At 56.7% G+C, this 5,000-nt stretch overlaps 2 non-coding genes and 1 pseudogene across 2 annotated transcripts; all 3 read left to right on the top strand.

Moving 5' to 3' along the window:
- Window positions 1-1,755: 1,755 nt before the first annotated feature.
- LOC144419588 (small subunit ribosomal RNA) lies at window positions 1,756-3,565 on the top strand. Its single transcript, XR_013474147.1, has one exon. It is a non-coding gene; the product is annotated as a small subunit ribosomal RNA (ribosomal RNA).
- Window positions 3,566-3,863: 298 nt separating this feature from the next.
- Window positions 3,864-4,017, top strand: LOC144419587 (5.8S ribosomal RNA). Its single transcript, XR_013474146.1, has one exon. It is a non-coding gene; the product is annotated as a 5.8S ribosomal RNA (ribosomal RNA).
- Window positions 4,018-4,305: 288 nt separating this feature from the next.
- LOC144419573 (large subunit ribosomal RNA) overlaps window positions 4,306-5,000 on the top strand; it is a 3,689-nt pseudogene continuing 2,994 nt past the window's right edge.

Here is a 5,000-nt window from a genome sequence, read left to right as displayed (position 1 = left end):
CGCCGGCATCGGCGTCGAAAGAAGCCGAGCCGAAAAAAGTTAAAGTACAAACGTGCAAGCATACTAACCTAACCCTAGGTAAGGCATGTCAGAGCGAAAGACAGTAATTTCGAATGAGCCAAGAAAGAGCGGTGCGGGGCCGGTCGGAGCGCACCCTTTTCTCGGTGGCTGGCGGGCGAGAGAGTGCTGCGTCGCCGGCATCGGCGTCGAAAGAAGCCGAGCCGAAAAAAGTTAAAGTACAAACGTGCAAGCATACTAACCTAACCCTAGGTAAGGCATGTCAGAGCGAAAGACAGTAATTTCGAATGAGCCAAGAAAGAGCGGTGCGGGGCCGGTCGGAGCGCACCCTTTTCTCGGTGGCTGGCGGGCGAGAGAGTGATGCGTCGCCGGCATCGGCGTCGAAAGAAGCCGAGCCGAAAAAAGTTAAAGTACAAACGTGCAAGCATACTAACCTAACCCTAGGTAAGGCATGTCAGAGCGAAAGACAGTAATTTCGAATGAGCCAAGAAAGAGCGGTGCGGGGCCGGTCGGAGCGCACCCTTTTCTCGGTGGCTGGCGGGCTAGAGAGTGCTGCGTCGCCGGCATCGGCGTCGAAAGAAGCCGAGCCGAAAAAAGTTAAAGTACAAACGTGCAAGCATACTAACCTAACCCTAGGTAAGGCATGTCAGAGCGAAAGACAGTAATTTCGAATGAGCCAAGAAAGAGCGGTGCGGGGCCGGTCGGAGCGCACCCTTTTCTCGGTGGCTGGCGGGCGAGAGAGTGCTGCGTCGCCGGCATCGGCGTCGAAAGAAGCCGAGCCGAAAAAAGTTAAAGTACAAACGTGCAAGCATACTAACCTAACCCTAGGTAAGGCATGTCAGAGCGAAAGACAGTAATTTCGAATGAGCCAAGAAAGAGCGGTGCGGGGCCGGTCGGAGCGCACCCTTTTCTCGGTGGCTGGCGGGCGAGAGAGTGCTGCGTCGCCGGCATCGGCGTCGAAAGAAGCCGAGCCGAAAAAAGTTAAAGTACAAACGTGCAAGCATACTAACCTAACCCTAGGTAAGGCATGTCAGAGCGAAAGACAGTAATTTCGAATGAGCCAAGAAAGAGCGGTGCGGGGCCGGTCGGAGCGCACCCTTTTCTCGGTGGCTGGCGGGCGAGAGAGTGCTGCGTCGCCGGCATCGGCGTCGAAAGAAGCCGAGCCGAAAAAAGTTAAAGTACAAACGTGCAAGCATACTAACCTAACCCTAGGTAAGGCATGTCAGAGCGAAAGACAGTAATTTCGAATGAGCCAAGAAAGAGCGGTGCGGGGCCGGTCGGAGCGCACCCTTTTCTCGGTGGCTGGCGGGCGAGAGAGTGCTGCGTCGCCGGCATCGGCGTCGAAAGAAGCCGAGCCAAAAAAAGTTAAAGTACAAACGCGATGCTAATGAGCGAGCCGTTGTCTCGACTAATATGTAGGGGGCGTTCGATCGAGCGTCTGGCTTGAGCGCTTGTCGGCCTAGCAGAACGGTCGCATTGTTATGCCCGGGTTTTAGGCACCGCTGCAGGCGGCCGGCAGAGCTCTTGTTTGTGCGAAACTGAATGGATCGAGCCCGAGAGAGGGCGAGCAAAGAAAAAACGCAAATCGCTCCGCCTGGCACTGCCGGCGAGAGCGTGGACGTCGCGGCCAGCGACTGTCGAAGCTGAGTACGGCCGCAGGCGATCGCCTCGGTCTTAAACGAATGCGACGAGCACGCGCCGGGCGGCCCAGCAAGGGCCGAGCGCAGCTGTCGCAGCTATCTGGTTGATCCTGCCAGTAGTGATATGCTTGTCTCAAAGATTAAGCCATGCAGGTGCAAGTACGAGTTCTCGTAAAGCGAAACTGCGAATGGCTCATTAAATCAGTCTTGGTTTATTTGGTCTCGTAAGCGAAGTGGATAACTGTGGTAATTCTAGAGCTAATACATGCATTAAGCGCCGACTTCGGGAGGCGCGCTTTTATCAGATCAAAACCGACTGGGTTCGTCCTGTGACGTTTGATGACTCTGGATAACCACGCGGATCGTACGGTCTCTGCACCGACGACGTATCATTCAAGTGTCTGCCCTATCAACTGTCGAAGGTACGCTACGTGCCTACCTTTGTGATAACGGGTAACGGGGAATCAGGGTTCGATTCCGGAGAGGGAGCCTGAGAAACGGCTACCACATCCAAGGAAGGCAGCAGGCGCGCAAATTACCCATTCCCGACACGGGGAGGTAGTGACGAAAAATAACAATACAGGACTCTAACGAGGCCCTGTAATTGGAATGAGTACATCCTAAAACTCTTAACGAGTATCCATTGGAGGGCAAGTCTGGTGCCAGCAGCCGCGGTAATTCCAGCTCCAACAGTGTATGCTAAAGTTGTTGCGGTTGAAAAGCTCGTAGTTGGATTTTGGGCGAGCGCCGCCGGTCCGTCGCAAGGCGTGTCACTGGTTGCGTTCGCCTCACCTTCGGTTCTCCGTCGGTGCTCTTGACTGAGTGTCGGCGGTGGCCGATAAGTTTACTTTGAAAAAATTAGAGTGTTCAAAGCAGGCTGTTCGCCTGCATAGTGTTGCATGGAATAATGGAATAGGACCTCGGTTCTATTTTGTTGGTTTTCGGAGCACGAGGTAATGATTAAGAGGGACAGACGGGGGCGTCCGTACTCTGCCGTTAGAGGTGAAATTCTTGGATCGGCGGAAGACGAACTACTGCGAAAGCATTCGCCAAGAATGTTTTCTTTAATCAAGAGCGAAAGTCAGAGGTTCGAAGACGATCAGATACCGTCCTAGTTCTGACTATAAACGATGCCAACTAGCGATCGGGAGGCGTTACCATGACGACCTTTCCGGCAGCTTCCGGGAAACCAAAGTCTTTGGGTTCCGGGGGAAGTATGGTTGCAAAGCTGAAACTTAAAGGAATTGACGGAAGGGCACCACCAGGAGTGGAGCCTGCGGCTTAATTTGACTCAACACGGGGAAACTCACCCGGCCCGGACACAGGTAGGATTGACAGATTGAGAGCTCTTTCTTGATTCTGTGGGTGGTGGTGCATGGCCGTTCTTAGTTGGTGGAGCGATTTGTCTGGTTAATTCCGATAACGAACGAGACTCTGGCATGCTAAATAGTTACGCGACCTTCTCGGTCGGCGTCTAACTTCTTAGAGGGACTAGTGGCGTTTAGCCACACGAGATTGAGCAATAACAGGTCTGTGATGCCCTTAGATGTCCGGGGCCGCACGCGCGCTACACTGAGTGAAGCAGCGAGTGTCTAACCTAGGCCGAAAGGTCCGGGTAACCCGTTGAACCTCATTCGTGATTGGGATAGGGACTTGCAATTGTTTCCCTTGAACGAGGAATTCCCAGTAAGCGCAAGTCATCAACTTGCGTTGATTACGTCCCTGCCCTTTGTACACACCGCCCGTCGCTACTACCGATTGAATGGTTTAGTGAGATCCTTGGATCGGCCCCGTCGCGGCTGGCAACGGCCGCGTCGGCGTGTCGAGAAGACGATCAAACTTGATCATTTAGAGGAAGTAAAAGTCGTAACAAGGTTTCCGTAGGTGAACCTGCGGAAGGATCATTACCGAAGGTGGTGGTAGGCCCCGGCCGACCGCGCACTGAATTGTCTTTGAGTGCCGCCGAGAGGGCGGCCGTCAATCGGGGTTCCGCCCCGTGCGACACGCGTAACACGTTGGCATAGCAAGGCAGCCGAGTGCGATGGTGGCTTCTGGGCACCGCGCTCGATGTGCCGCCGGCCCAGCCCGGCGGTCGCTCGGCGCCGTTTGTTGGTGTTTTTGTGCAGTTGTTGTCGGTGGTGGTTTTGTGGTCGATCCCACAGTGTGACGTCCGCGCGCTTCGGCGCCGGGCGAAACGTCGAGGACGACTCTTAACGGTGGATCACTCGGCTCGCGAGTCGATGAAGGACGCAGCCAAGTGCGGGAAGTAATGTGAATTGCAGAACACATTGAACGTCGACCTTCTGAACGCGAATTGCGGTCTCGGGTCAATCCCGGGACCGCGTCTGCCTCAGGGTCGCGTTCGTCCTCACCCGAGGGCCGTCGCCTGGCCTCTGCAAAGACGGCCGGGCGTCGCCCCAAGTTGAAGCGGTCGCCGAGCTTTCTCGGCGCGACCGCGTGTCCCGTACACCGCCGGCCCCTCGACGTGTTCAACTACGTTCGAGGGGCGGGTCCAGGTCGGTCGGTCCGGTCACGAGATCAAGACCGACCGTGGGCCAAGGCGGCGACGGTACGCGCTCGGTCGGCGCCGGCGGCGACGACTTGCGATGCCAGCGGGCCGTGTAAGAAGCGGCCCGCTTGACACATACGACCTGAGTTCAGGCGAGAGCACCCGCTGAATTTAAGCATATTATTAAGCGGAGGAAAAGGAACCAACAGGGATTCCCTGAGTAACGGCGAGTGAACCGGGAAGAGTCCAGCGTCGAATTTGCGCGCTTTTCGAGCGCGCCGAGTTGTGACGTACGGAAGTCCCAGTGCGGCTGACGGCGAGCGCCGGTGTCCTTCTGATCGAGGCCTCGTCCCACGGCGGGTGTTAGGCCCATAGGGGCGCTTGCCTTGGCCGCTTCGGGTCTTCTCGGAGTCGGGTTGTTTGGGAATGCAGCCCAAAGCGGGTGGTAAACTCCACCTAAGACTAAATACGGTCGCGAGACCGATAGCGGACAAGTACCGTGAGGGAAAGTTGAAAAGCACTTTGAAGAAAGAGTTCAAGAGTACGTGAAACCGTTGAGAGGCAAACGGGAGGGCCCGTCAGGTCGCCGGCTCGCTTTCAGTTGGGTGCGGGGGCGCGCCGTCTCGGTTCGCGGACGCTTAAGGCGCCGCTGCCGAGTCGGCTCGCGCACCGTCTCAGCGCACTAGCGACCGGCGCGGGTCACGACCGGTTTGCCGTCGGTCTAAGTCCCCGCGCGAAGGTGGCCTCCGCTCCGGCGGGGGTGTTACAGCGCGCGGGCGGTGCGGCCCGGCGGCGGATCGAGGAAAGGATGCCGCGCGCTCTCTGTGTGCGGC

Source organism: Styela clava, unplaced genomic scaffold (genome assembly GCF_964204865.1).
Source record: "Styela clava unplaced genomic scaffold, kaStyClav1.hap1.2 HAP1_SCAFFOLD_34, whole genome shotgun sequence".
Lineage (NCBI taxonomy): Eukaryota > Metazoa > Chordata > Ascidiacea > Stolidobranchia > Styelidae > Styela > Styela clava.
The sequence above is the reverse complement of the archived record's forward strand: the minus strand, read 5'-3'. Positions and strand labels throughout refer to the sequence as shown.